A 15,380-nucleotide genomic window follows, 5' to 3' on the forward strand; every position below is an offset into this window, starting at 1 on the left:
ATGTGATGTATATGAAGCCTCAGGCTGGGTTCACATTGGAACACGCGCTAGTCACCCCCATACTTATAAAGCCCTCACTGGACCCCACCACTCTTAACAACCTACGTCCCATCTCCTCACTCGCCTTCTCCTCCAAACTTCTTGAAAGACTGGTCTACAACCGACTAAGCGACTATCTGACCATAAACTTCTTGATCCCCTTCAGTCCGGATTTCGCCCTCAACACTCCACGGAAACTGTTCTCCTTAAACTCTCAAATTACCTACTAATGGCTAAAACCAGTGGACACTATTCTGTACTACTTCTCCTGGATCTCTCTGCTGCCTTTGATACAGTGGACCACCCCCTCCTCCTCAATAAACGTCACTCCTTTGGTCTTCATGACTGTACTCTTAGCTGGTTCTCATCCTACCTATCCCACCGCTCCATCACTGTCACTTACAACTCTACTTCCTCTTCTCCTCTTCCTTTCTCCATTGGGGTCCCCCAAGGTTCTGTTCTTGGACCTCTCCTTTACTCAATCTACACCACCTCCCTGGGTCAGTTGATTGCCTCCCACGGCTTTAAATATCATCTCTACGCTGATGACACCCAAATCTATCTCTCCACCCCCCCAGCTCTCTCCATCTCCTCACACATTACCAACTTACTAGCAGACATATCAGCCTGGATGTCACATCACTTCCTCAAACTCAACCTATCCAAAACCGAGCTCATGATATTTCCTCCCTCAGGTGCTGCTTCCCCTGATTTCTCTGTCAATATCAACGGCTCAACTATCAACTTGTCCCCCCACGCCAAGGTCCTAGGTGTAGTCCTGGACTCTGAACTAACCTTTCAGCCCCACATTCTATCGCTATTCAAAATTTGCCACCTCAACTTCCGCAACATCTGCAAGATACGCCCCTTCCTAACCAATGTCACCACAAAGCTTCTAATCCACTCCCTGTTCATCTCCCGACTCGACTACTGCACCTCATTGGCTTACCTCAAAATAGGCTATCCCCACTTCAGTCCATCATGAACGCTGCTGCCAGGCTCATCCACCTCACAAACTGCTCAGCTTCTGCTATACCCCTCTGCCAATCCCTCCATTGGCTGCCACTCAGTCACTAAATTAAATTCAAGATGCTAACTATAACTTACAAAGCCATCCACAACCTGCCCCCCAGCTACATCTCTAACCTAGTCTCAAAAAATCGTTCTCTTCGCTCCTTTCAAGACCTCCTGCTCTCAAACTCCCTTGTCCCCTCATCCCATGCTCGCCTTCAGGACTTCTCCAGAGCCTCTCCCATCCTCTGGAATGCTCTACCCCAATCTTTCCGATTTTCTCCTACTTTATCCACTTTCAGACTATCCCTGAAACCTCATCTCTTCAGAGAAGCCTATCTGGCCCCACACCTAACAACTGTACATTTATCTTCTCAATCAGCACATCGCCCACAGTTATTACCTCTTGTATCTCTTGACCTTCCCTCTTAGATTGTAAGCGCTAAGAAGCAGGGCCCTCTGATTCCTACTGTATTAAAGAGTATTGTATTTGTACTGTCTACTAGGGATGAGCCGAACACCCCCCGGTTCGGTTCGCACCAGAACCTGCGAACGGACCGAAAGTTCGCACGAACGTTAGAACCCCATTGATGTCTATGGGACTCGAACGTTCGAAATCAAAAGTGCTCATTTTAAAGGCTAATTTGCATGGTATTGTCCTAAAAAGGGTTTGGGGACCCGGGTCCTACCCCAGGGGACATGTATCAATGCAAAAAAAAGTTTTAAAAACGGCCGTTTTTTCGGGAGCAGTGATTTTAATGATGATTAAAGTAAAAAAAAAAAAAGTGAAATATTCCTTTAAATATCGTACCTGAGGGGTGTCTATAGTATGCCTGTAAAGTGACGCGTGTTTCCCGTGTTTAGAACAGTCCCTGCACCAAATGTCATTTTTAAAGGAAAAAATCTCATTTAAAACTGCTTGCGGGTTTAATGTAATGTCGGGTCCTGGCAATATGGATGAAAATCAGTGAGACAAACGGCATGGGTACCCCCCAGTCCATTACCAGGCCCTTTGGGTCTTGTATGGATATTAAGGGGAACTCCGCACCCAAATTAAAATAAGGAAAGGTGTGGGGCCACCAGGCCCTATATACTCTGAACAGCAGTATACAGGCTGTAGGTTTGTTGTTAAGTAGAATCTCTTTGTAATTTAGAACGAGTACATTTTTAACGTGTTTAGCTCCAGCCAAAAAATCTTTTTTAAGCTTTTTGGAAAACATAGGGAAGGGTTATCACCCCTGTGACATTTGTTTTGCTGTCTTTCCTCCTCTTCAGAAGATTTCACCTCACTTTTTGTCCCAATGGATTGGAAAGCATCAGTGGAAAGGAGAAATGTTTTTCCCATATTAACTCTTACAGGAGAGAATTTCCCTTCCTAGGGGTAGATTTATTCTCACTTCCTGTTGTCTCCTTCCGTTTGCAAGTAGGAGTCGTTTGTAAGTTAGTTGTTTGAAAGTAGGGTCCTGCCCTATATACTCAGCAGAAATTTGGGCCTTAGGTGTTGCTGTGGCCACAACACTGTAAGCCCTCACAGGGCTCTGCTGTGAAATATTAGATCAAGAATTGTAATTACATGCCCCTGTTGAACAGGAGCTGAAAAATTAGGCCTTAGGCACTGGTGCTGGTGCCACAACACTGCAACCCCTCACAGACACTCTAGTTGGAATGCAGGAACGAGCCCTGCTGCAAAGTATTGCATCAAAAATTGTAATTACATGCCCCTGTTAAACAAGGGCTGAAAAATTGGGCCTTAGGCACTGGTGCTGGTGCCACAACACTGCAACCCCTCACAGACACTCTAGTTGGAATGCAGGAACGAGCCCTGCTGCAAAGTATTACATCAAAAATCGTAATTACACGCCCCTGTTAAACAGGGGCTGAAAAATTGTGCCTTAGGCACTGGTGGTGGCACCCAGAACCAAAAATGTTCTTACAAGCTATCAGCGTGATGATTGAGGAGGAAGAGGATAATTACTCAGGGATAGTCACTCAGCATCAGCATAGGCAGTCTTTGAAGGGATCTGAGATTTCAAAAAAAATTATTCGGTTACATCAGCATCAGGTGTTTGGTAGCTGGTGGTGATCCAAGACTCATTCATTTTTATGAAGGTCAGTCGATCGACCGAGTCAGTGGACAGACGCACCCTGTGATCGGTTACCACGCCTCCAGCAGCACTGAATGTGCGTTCCGAAAGAACGCTGGATGCAGGACAGGCCAGTAGCTCAATTGAATACTGTGCAAGCTCTGGCCAGTGATCCATCCTCAAGACCCAGTAACCCAGAGGATTTTCGGTGGGAAAGGTGTCCAAGTCTGATCTTGCCCCTAGGTATTCCTGCACCATGTAAAACAGACGCTGGCGATGGTTGCTGGAACCGATCATACCTTGGGGCTGCGGACCAAAAAATTGTCTGAACGCATCGGTCAGACGGCCACCTTCTCCACCGCTCCTTCTTTGACTGACCGAAGCCTCAGCAACACGTTGTCCAGAAACAGGAGTTTGTAACCTCCCAGTCTCTGGGAACGCATTGCACAGACCTTTCTGCAAGGCCTCCCGAAGATGTTTCATCCTCTGCTCCCTCTGCGATGGCAAGATAAGGTCCGCAACCTTACCCTTGTAACGTGGATCAAGGAGGGTTGCCAGCCAGTATTGGTCCTTCTCCTTGATACCACGAATACGAGGATCCTTACGCAGGCTTTGCAGGATCAGGGAGGCCATGCAGCGTAGGTTTGCTGAGGCATTCGGTCCGGAGTCCTCTGGGTCACTAAGGACGACATGGTCCGCAGCCACCTCCTCCCAGCCACGTACAAGTCCATGTGTTTCTTGGGACTGATCCCTAAAAGACTGCTGCTGATGCTGAGTGCCAGGCTCCACCTCCATACTGACACAATCTTCCTCCTCCTCCTCCTCCTCCTCTTCCTCTTCGTCCTCTTCCTGTGTGATCGGCGGGCACGCAGGAACACTGTCTGGATAAAGGGGGCCTTGAGAGCTAAGGAAGTCCTCCTCTTCCTGCCTCTGTTCTGCCTCAAGTGCCCTGTCCATTATTCCACGCAGCGTGTGCTCCAACAGGTGGACAAGGGGGACAGTGTCACTGATGCATGCACTGTCACTGCTCACCATCCTCGTGGCCTCCTCAAATGGTGACAGGACAGTGCATGCATCCCTGATCATGGCCCACTGGCGTGGGGAAAAAAAACCAAGCTCCCCTGACCCTGTCCTGGTGCCATAGTCGCACAGGTACTCATTGATGGCCCTCTGCTGCGTGTGCAGCCGCTGCAGCATGGCCAACGTTGAGTTCCACCTGGTGGGCATGTCACAGATTAGGCGGTTCTTGGGCAGGTTAAACTCCTTTTGGAGGTCCGTCAGCCGAGCACTGGCATTATATGACCGGCGGAAATGCACACAGACTTTCCTGGCCTGCCTCAGGACATCCTGTAAGCCCGGGTACCTGCCCAAGAACCGCTGCACCACCAAGTTAAGGACGTGAGCCAAACAGGGCACATGGGTCATTTGTCCCTGTCGGAGGGCAGAGAGGAGGTTGGTGCCATTGTCGCAAACCACCATTCCTGCCTTAAGTTGGCGTGGCATCAACCACCTCTGAACCTGCCCCTGCAGAGCTGACAGAACCTCTGCCCCAGTGTGGCTCCTGTCCCCCAAGCACACCAGCTCAAGCACCGCATGGCATCTTTTGGCCTGCGTACTTGCGTAGCCCCTTGAACGACTACGGAGCACCGCTGGTTCCGAGGAAGAGGCCATGGAGGAAGAAGAAGAGGAGGGGGTGGAGGAGAGAGGTGTGTCACAATCATTAGCATTTTGGAGGCGTGGTGGCGGAACAACCTCCAACACTACTGCACCTTGTCCTGCATCCTTCCCAGCTGCCAGCAGAGTCACCCAATGCGCCGTGAAACTTAGGTAACGTCCCTGTCCATGCCTGCTGGACCATGAGTCAGCGGTAATATGCACCTTACCGCTGACCGCCCTGTCCAGCGAGGCATGGACATTGCCTTCCACATGCTGGTAGAGAGCCGGAATCGCCTTCCGTGAAAAAAGTGGCGTTTGGGTACCTGCCACTGAGGAACCGCACATTCCACAAACTCCCGGAAGGGAACAGAGTCTACCAACTGAAAAGGCAGCAGTTGAAGTGCTAGCAATTTTGCCAAGCTAGCATTCAACCGTTGGGCATGTGGATGGCTGGGAGCAAACTTCTTTCGGCGGTGCAGCAGCTGGGGCAGGGAAATTTGCCTGGTACAATCTGACGTCGGTGTACCAAAATCAGATTGCCCACAAGTACGTGGCTGTGACACACCTAATTCTACACCTTCATTCCTCTCAGTGCAGGTCTCAGAGAGGACTGAAGGTCTAGTGGGGTTGGAAATCTCAGCTGATGAGGAGCAAGCAGAGGTCCTCTTTGTTCTTTGGTGTGGGTCTTTTAGATACGCTTGCCAACGAACTGCATGGCAGGTCAACATATGTCTGGTCAAGCATGTGGTACCCAAGCGGGAGATGTTTTGGCCACGCGAGATACGCTTGAGACATATGTTGCAAATAGCAGCGGTGCGATCTGATGCACTCGTCTCAAAAAAGGCCCACACCAAAGAACTTTTTGAATAACGCGCAGAGACTGCAGCGCCCTGCACATGTGGAGCTTTGGGGTGTGATGCAGTCAATGTGCTGCCCTTAGGCTGGCCCCTGGAGGGCATCCTGCCTCGTTGGTGATGTGCCGCCTCCTCCTCCTCCTCCTCTCTCCTATCAGGCACCCACGTTGAGTCAGTGACCTCATCATCCCCTCCCTCCTCATCACTGGAGCAAACCTAGCAGTATGCTGCAGCAGGGGGAGCATGACTGCCAGATTGCTGTCCTTCTTGGGCACCCCCTCTGTCCGTGCTCGTGTTACTGCCTTCATCGAGCTCAGTATCATCATCAGAGCCTTCCAAACGCTGGGCATCCTCCTGGAGCATGTACCCAACACTGTGGTCAAACAGTTCGAGGGACTCCTCAGGAGGACATGGTGGGGCTAGGGAAGGAGTCACTGATGACATTGAGCCGAGGGAAGAGGCCGCTGCTGTGACTGTCTGCCTCTCCTTCTTGGCCTTCCAGACATACTAATGGCCTGTAGCTGCACTAAGCTGGGATATATATATATATATATATATATATATATATATATATATATATATATATATACAGTATATATATGTACTGATACTGCAGCTAGCAAAATCAACTGCCTGCCTGTAGCATGAGAACACCACCAACCTTCTACAGGTAGCTTTAGCTGAACACTGTGAGGTGGACGCACCCCACTAACTTGTAGGTTTAGCAGAACACTGTGAGCAGGACGCACTGCACTAACTGTAAATAGTCTAGCTGCCTGACTGTGGTACTAATAGGATCAAAAGAACACCAGCAATTTTCTTCAGGTAGCTGTATTTACTGTAACAAGACAAGCCTGCCTGTCAGTAAGAAGATAACAGAAACGGATCTAGCTGAACACTGTGAGCAGGACGCACCCCACTAGCTTGTAGGTTTAGCTCAACACTGTGAGGTGGACGCACCCCACTAACTTGTAGGTTTAGCTGAACACTGTGAGCAGGACGCACCCCACTAACTTGTAGGTTTAGCAGAGCACTGTGAGCAGGACGCACTGCACTAACTGTAAATAGTCTAGCTGTCTGACTGTGGTACTAATAGGATCAAAAGAACATCAGTAATTTTCTTTAAAATACTGTAACAAGACAAGCCTGCCTGTCAGTAAGAAGATAACAGGAACGGATCTAGCTGAACACTGTGAGCAGGACACACCCCACTAGCTTGTAGGTTTAGCTGAACACTGTGAGGTGAACGCACCCCACTAACTTGTAGGTTTAGCTGAACACTGTGAGCAGGACGCACCCCACTAACTTGTAGGTTTAGCAGAGCACTGTGAGCAGGACGCACTGCACTAACTGTAAATAGTCTAGCTGTCTGACTGTGGTACTAATAGGATCAAAAGAACATCAGTAATTTTCTTTAAAATACTGTAACAAGACAAGCCTGCCTGTCAGTAAGAAGATAACAGGAACGGATCTAGCTGAACACTGTGAGCAGGACGCACCCCACTAGCTTGTAGGTTTAGCTGAACACTGTGAGGTGGACGCACCCCACTAACTTGTAGGTTTAGTTGAACACTGTGAGCAGGACGCACCCCACTAACTTGTAGGTTTAGCAGAACACTGTGAGCAGGACGCACTGCACTAACTGTAAATAGTCTAGCTGTCTGACTGTGGTACTAATAGGATCAAAAGAACATCAGTAATTTTCTTTAAAATACTGTAACAAGACAAGCCTGCCTGTCAGTAAGAAGATAACAGGAACGGATCTAGCTGAACACTGTGAGCAGGACGCACCCCACTAACTTGTAGGTTTAGCTGAACACTGTGAGGTGGACGCACCCCACTAACTTGTAGGTTTAGCTGAACACTGTGAGCAGGACGCACCCCACTAACTTGTAGGTTTAGCAGAACACTGTGAGCAGGACGCACTGCACTAACTGTAAATCGTCTAGCTGCCTGACTGTGGTACTAATAGGATCAAAAGAACACCAGCAATTTTCTTCACGTAGCTGTATTTACTGTAACAAGACAAGCCTGCCTGTCAGTAAGAAGATAACAGGAACGGATCTAGCTGAACACTGTGAGCAGGACGCACCCCACTAGCTTGTAGGTTTAGCTGAACACTGTGAGGTGGACGCACCCCACTAACTTGTAGGTTTAGCTGAACACTGTGAGCAGGACGCACCCCACTAACTTGTAGGTTTAGCAGAACACTGTGAGCAGGACGCACTGCACTAACTGTAAATAGTCTAGCTGCCTGACTGTGGTACTAATAGGATCAAAAGAACACCAGCAATTTTCTTCACGTAGCTGTATTTACTGTAACAAGACAAGCCTGCCTGTCAGTAAGAAGATAACAGGAACGGATCTAGCTGAACACTGTGAGCAGGACGCACCCCACTAGCTTGTAGGTTTAGCTGAACACTGTGAGGTGGACGCACCCCACTAACTTGTAGGTTTAGCTGAACACTGTGAGCAGGATGCACTGCACTAACTGTAAATAGTCTAGCTGCCTGACTGTGGTACTAATAGGATGAAAAGAACACCAGTAATTTTCTTTAAAATACTGTAACAAGACAAGCCTGCCTGTCAGTAAGAAGATAACAGGAACGGATCTAGCTGAACACTGTGAGCAGGACGCACTGCACTAACTGTAAATAGTGAAAAAAGAAAAGTGTGTTAGTGTGGCGCTGTCCCAAAGTTGCAGAAGAAATGTCTGCATATATACAGTTTTATCAAAAGTGTCACGTGTGTATTCCTTTAAGTGAAATATGTATGGCAGTTATTACCACTCCTGTGGGTTAAAGTGACTGGTGATTTAAACATGAGAAGCATAATGAGTGCAATAAATCGCATCCAAGGTGTCTAGTGCTATATTCCCTCAAAAGGAAAAAACAGTATTAACCACTGCTAAGAGCATGAAGCGGTCTGTGTCTAAACACTAGAAAACACAAAGTTGAATAAATACATCACACGTGACATGCAAAAAATTCTAAAGTGTCTAGTGCTAAATAAATAAATATTAAAATGTTGTTCTACAAACGTTGCAAATAACAAAGTGACAAGTGCCCTATGAAGAGGTCACTCTGAAAAGTGCTAAACACACGTGCCATGCAAATGGTTCTATGATAGTAAACAGTTCATATGGGTATGTCCCCGGTGCACTATAAGTGAAAAAAGGCGTCCTTTGTGGGATTCCTCAAAGCATACAACAGGTGTTAATCCAGTGCTGGTGTCTCGCGTTGTGATTGTGCAGAGACTCACCAGCTGTATATCCCCTGCAGGGGTAACGAGTAGTCACAGTATGTGCCACTGTGCAGCAGTGCTTGGCAAGACCAGGACCAGGATGATATCATAAGGACATAAGAAGAAAGGATTCCATAGTGTGAAACCGTTTAAAACCACTATTTATTAGGTCAGATAAAAAGGGTACTCACATTGTAATGGAAAAAATGAGCGGTGTACAATGCTTACAAAGATGTTCCTAAGCGTCAGCTTTGCAGGGAGATGTCAGCAAGGCGTTCAGTCAAAGGCCATGCCCTACGTACGTTTCGTCACTCGGACTTCTACGGGAGCGTGGTCCCTGCATCGTCTCCCCTATCTTTATATGCTGTGCGGTCCTTAGTGCACCTGTGTTCCAGCAGCCATATTTGGTATGTGTTTGTGTTCCAGTGGCCATGTTTTTGTGTGTCGGCGGCCATTTTCCCTGGGACAATGCAGACCGAAGCCCGCAGCCCCATACCAGCGGCCATGTTTTTGTGTGTCGGCGGCCATTTTCCCTGGGACAATGTAGACCGAAGTCCTCAGCCCCAATGAAGTGATTAAATCCCCGTGGAACAGCTTGATACAGCGCTGGTTTCCTGGTGACACCTTACTAATATATGGGTCCATTGCATGTGTGTCACAGTAGTAACTATTACGTTATTTATGCACAATTCTCCCGCACAGAATATAGGTGTGTAGTAAATGGTTTGCCCTTACTTAGGAAACCTAGACAATAGTAATATAGACAACAGTAATATACTAAACCATATTAAAAATATTAAAATTGTGGTTCTACAAAATTAATGACATGACATATATCCTAGCAATACGATATACAAACAGGCAAATAGTTATATTTAAAATGCTAAAAAATGCTAAAAATTAAAAAAAAAAAAAAAAAAAAATTTATTAAGAAGATATATATAAAAATAGATAAAAATATGTTTAAAATTATGTGAAAAAGTGAGACAAGAAAATCATGTACCAGTTATAATCAGACAGGTAGTAGGTGTATGTTAGAATACTAAAAGTATTTTGAATAACTTGTTAGCCAATAAGGGGAGCATTATCATCAAAGAGAGGAGCATTATCATTAAAAAAGAGAGATAAGGAGCGTTTATCATCAGAAAAGGGGGGTTTCTTATAAAAGGCGTTCAGTAATTGGTAAGAAAACAATTGAGATCCACATCTATGTTCATTCCAGACGGTTGAAGTGTGTCTAGCTGGAAGATCCATCTGGTCTCATTTTGTGACACCTTTGTTTTCTTGTTGTCACCCCTCCAGTGTCCTTTAATTTTGTCAATTCCGTAAAAAAGCATACCACTGGGGTCCCTATTGTGATGATCTCTAAAATGTCTGGATACGCTATGTTTTTTAAAACCGTTCTTTATGTTTGTGACGTGTTCTCTAATTCTAATGTGCAGTTTTCTGGTAGTGCGTCCCACATACTGTTTACGGCACGGGCATTCTAGCACATAAGTAACGTGTGTATTGTTACACGTTATTAGGTCCCTGATTGTGTACTCTTTGCCGTTGCTTGTGGACTTGAACTTTGGTTTCTCTACACGGTAGACATTTTCCACATTTATAAAAGCCTTTTAAATTGTTGCCTATTTTAATTTGTTTCGGGGGGTCAAGTGCATTGTGCACTAGTTTATTTCTAATGCCGCGTACACACGGTCGGACTTTTCACCTACAAAAGTCCGACAGCCTGTCCGACATACTTCCGACGTACCTTCGGCGGACTTGCGGCAGACTTTCTTACGAACGGACTTGCACACACACGACCACACAAAAGTACGACAGCCTAGTACGCGGTGACGTACACCAAGTCCGACGAGACTATAAAACGGAAGTTCAATAGCCCGTACGACACCCTTTGGGCTCCTTCTGCTAATCTCGTGTTTATCTCGTGTTAGTAGAAGTTTGGTGAGAGACGATTCGCGCTTGTGAGACTCGTATTTTTCAGTTCGTTTTAACTGTTGTTCAGTCTGTGCTTGTGAGGTTTGTATCTGCTTTTCAGTGCGTTTGGTCAGTTGGCATTGAGAAATCTTTGTTTTATTGGCCGCTCGTTCCTGATTTTCAGGTCGTTCTTCACAGGCCTTGCTGTTCTTCAGTGCGTTCTGTTTAGTGCGTTCTGACCAGCCGACCGTTTTGAAGCCATGTTACCTGTACGTACTCGTCGTAGAGCTCGTGCATTGTATGTGCTTGGTGCTGTAGTTTATTCTTCAGCCCAAGACCAGTCCATGAACAGGGCGAGGAGGAGTTCATGGACCAAGAATTGGTTGCTTCAGCGTGACCAGTTCTGTCACATGCCTTTGCTCCGTGAGATCCGTGAGAATAATCCTGAGGATTTCAGGAACTTTCTCCGGATGACGGACCCTGTTTTTGACCGTTTGTTGGCTTTGCTGACCCCCTATATCAGCAGGCAGGATACCTGCATGAGGCAAGCCATCACTCCGGAGCAGAGGCTGGTCGCTACCTTGCGGTATTTGGCCACAGGGAGAAGCCTGCAGGACCTTAAGTTCTCGACAGGCATCTCCCCCCAGGCTCTGGGGATCATTATCCCAGAGACCTGTTCTGCCATCATACAGGTCCTGCAGAAGGACTATATTAAGGTAAGATATTTTTCTTTTATTAGCATCACATGTTCTTTTATGTAATCTTTGATAATGTAATGTATTTCTTGCTTCAAACACTACTTACCATCATTGCAATATAGCGTGAATGTCCCCTTTTTATCCTCACACATGCTGGAATTTTTTCCTGTTATTTTTTGTCATGCATGTATATTTTCCTTCAATAACCTTCCCAGCATGAAGTGATGGGAACATATCCACCTAGTCTACTCATTTTGAATGTATTTTGTTGGAGTGTATTTAGTGTGCTTATAATTAGCAATTATCTAGATTTCACAACCCCCCCACCCCCCCACCTAAACTCACTCCAAATAGTGTGCTGCTAATGAGCAATTATCTAGATTTCACAACCCCCCCACCCCCCCCACCTAAACTCACTCCAAATAGTGTGCTGCTAATGAGCAATTATCTAGATTTCACAACCCCCCCACCCCCACCCTCGTTAAAATTTGCTGGAATGTTCTGTGGTGTTGATTTGTCTAAAGCAAATATATGTTGCAGTTTGCAAAATGCATGTGCACTCTACAAGTGCATTTGTTCCAGTGCTTTAGTAAATGAGCAGAAGCTCTGCTGATTTCCATCATCAAATCATATGCAAGCCTCAAAGTGTTTTCATTAATTGCCCTTGCCTGTGATTGTGTACTCCTTGCAACATGAATGCCTTTTTACATTACCTCATTTACTGTAAGCTGGTTAGCAACTGCACCTGCAGAGTGCGACAACTGCAGTCTTGTAGCCTTTTTAGTCCCTAAATTCCTGCGTGTCCTAAAAGTAATTTTTTTTAGGGATTTCACAACCCCCTAAAATGTAATCAATGTTCCATCAGAGGGGGTGAGCAATCTGATAAGTGTGCCTTTCCATATTAGTTATTCCAGAAGAATTAAATTATTGAATGTTATACTGATGCTGGGGAATAATGTTTTTAATTGTCTAATTTTCTTGCAATGTTAGCTTCCAAATTAATTGATTTTGGTTTTCTTGTTTGATTCCCCAGTTTCCTTCAACGCCACAGGAATGGCAGACTGTGGCATCCCATTTTGCCAGCCGTTGGGACTTTCCCAATTGTGGAGGGGCTATAGATGGGAAACATGTCCACATTGTGCCACCACCCCATTCGGGGTCATATTATTTTAATTATAAGGGGTTCCACAGTATTGTTTTAATGGCGGCGGTGTCGGCACACTATGATTTTTTATATGTGGACGTGGGGAAGAATGGCCGGATGTCGGATGGAGGAGTATTTGCCCAGACGGAGTTCTGCCAGCGTCTCCAGAGTGGTGGCCTGGGATTGCCACCTGATGAGGATAACGTGGAAGGACTCCCCTTTGTCTTCATTGCCGATGAAGCCTTCGCTCTCAGAAAGCACCTCATGAGGCCATTCCCCCAAAGAACCCTCACCCCGGAGAGGAGGGTTTTTAATTACCGGCTGGCCAGAGCTAGAAGAGTGGTTGAGAATGCGTTTGGAATTCTGGCCAGCCGGTTCCGCCTGTTTCAAACAGCCATTAATTTGGCGGAATACAAACTTAATTTTATCATTTTATCGTGCTGCATTCTGCACAACTTTTTAAACAAGCATTCTACCAATTATATAGGCACAGTTGAGCCTGAGGCCGGACAAATAGAAGCCAACCTTACAGGCCTGGATACTGTCCGTACTGGCTTGGCCCCCCAAAGTGCCCGTCAAGTTAGACAGCAATATGTTAATTATTTTATGGGTAGGGGGGCCATTGCAATGGGCCAGGATATATAATTTTTTACAATAAAAAAAATATTGCTGAAATCTGGCATTATATTTATTGCTTGCCTTTCTTTTGGGCTGTCTCCTAGGTTATGGTCGAGCAGTTGTAGTGCCAACTGTATTTGAATTTTAAAAATGTCTAAATAAGCTCCATTGCCACTGTAAACAACTTTTTTACAATTATAACCAAACTGATACTGAGCCTTGAAATAACAAACCACACATTTTTTCAAATCCTATAAGGAGATGTTTTTATTAGTGGTTGTTATGCATTCAGTTCTGCATTTAGTATAAAATGTTCATAGACAAAAATATAATGATATCTTAATAATGTAGCAAAATATAATTATATTTAAATATTTCTACCTAATCCACAAAAAAATATTTTTGGCTTTTTGATTTTCGCAAACAGGCTTTTTTTTTTTGGGGAAAATCAAGTTTTGTTTTTTTTTTTTTTTTTAAAAGCAAGTTTTTTTTTTTTTTTTTTTTTTTAATCAAGTTTTTTTAGTTTTTTTTTGGTTTTTGCAAATCAAGTTTTTTTATTTGTTTTTGGTTTTTTAATCAAGTTTTTTATTTTTTTGGTTTTTTAAAATTAATTTTTTTTTTTTGGGGTTTTTTAAAATCAATTTTTTTATTTTTTTGGTTTTTTAAAATCAATTTTTTTATTTTTTTTGGATTTTTTAAAATCAATTTTTTTTTTTTTGGTTTTTTAAAATCACTTTTTTTATTTTTTTGGGGTTTTTTAAAATCAATTTTTTTTTTTTTTGGTTTTTTAAAATCACTTTTTTTTTTTTTTGTGTTTTTTAGAAAATCAAGTTTTATTTTTTTGTTTTTTTAAAATTAATTTTTTTTTTTTTTTTGGTTTTTTAAAATCAATTTTTTTATTTTTTTTGGGTTTTTTAAAATCAATTTTTTTATTTTTTTGGTTTTTTAAAATCAATTTTTTTATTTTTTTTGGGTTTTTTAAAATCAATTTTTTTTTTTTTTTGGTTTTTTAAAATCACTTTTTTTTTTTCGTGTTTTTTAGAAAATCAAGTTTTATTTTTTTGTTTTTTTAAAATTAATTTTTTTTTTTTTTGGTTTTTTAAAATCAATTTTTTTATTTTTTTTGGGTTTTTTAAAATCAATTTTTTTTTTTTTTTTTGGTTTTTTAAAATCACTTTTTTTTTTTTTTTGTGTTTTTTAGAAAATCAAGTTTTATTTTTTTGTGGATTTTTGAGGTATATACGAGAAACAGCCCTCCTTTTTGACATTAGGTTAAACAGCCATTTATGTTCTGCCAAAAAAAGAAAGAGAAGGCCCAGAATGGGGTCAGCAAAACAGGAAATGAAGGACATGATTGATGTTTTGGGGTTTAAAAAAGGGCATTTAGATTCGACCCAAAACATCAATCATGTCCTTCATTTCCTGCTGCATACGATCCAGCCGATTACGCATTTCATCAATGTCTTTATTCCAGGCCATTATTTGACCAATTAGCCGTTGGGCACTTTCAGAGGTGAAATAGTCACTTCTTGTTGTTGTACCTAAAGTGGAATGAAACCAAAAAATGTCTTTAGAAATATGCACACATACATAGTTTACCTTACCATAAATAAAGCTGTTGTCTCAGACACTGACCTGGTGGGGTGCCCATGTAGCCTAATTCCTCCACATCCTCGGGGGTGGCACTGTTGCTTGAATGAAGCACAACCAGATCCCCTAAAATAGAGTAGACAAATTACATTAAACAAAAGGCAGCCATGCATAGATTAACGTAAGCTGGTGTGTCAGACACTCACCTGGTGGGGTGCCCATGTCGCCCACCTCTCCTTCCTCCACATCCTCAATGGGACTTGGGCTGATTGCCCAATCATGTTTTGCTTGGGGTGGACTGTCTTCTTGTTGTTGGCTGAGTGATTTTTCCCCTATGTGAAACAAAAAATTATTAATCTAATTAGCACACAGATATTTTAGGACATAGTAATTTTCCAACATTTGTAGTGAAGTGGTTTGTGTAGAGTTCCTATTTTACCTCAATATTTAAAATTAGAAAGACATATCGGATAGATAGATATCTAGATATCAATATCTCAAAATATAGTTAATAATCTTTTGA

This window comes from Aquarana catesbeiana, linkage group LG04, assembly GCF_042186555.1.
Source record: "Aquarana catesbeiana isolate 2022-GZ linkage group LG04, ASM4218655v1, whole genome shotgun sequence".
NCBI lineage: Eukaryota > Metazoa > Chordata > Amphibia > Anura > Ranidae > Aquarana > Aquarana catesbeiana.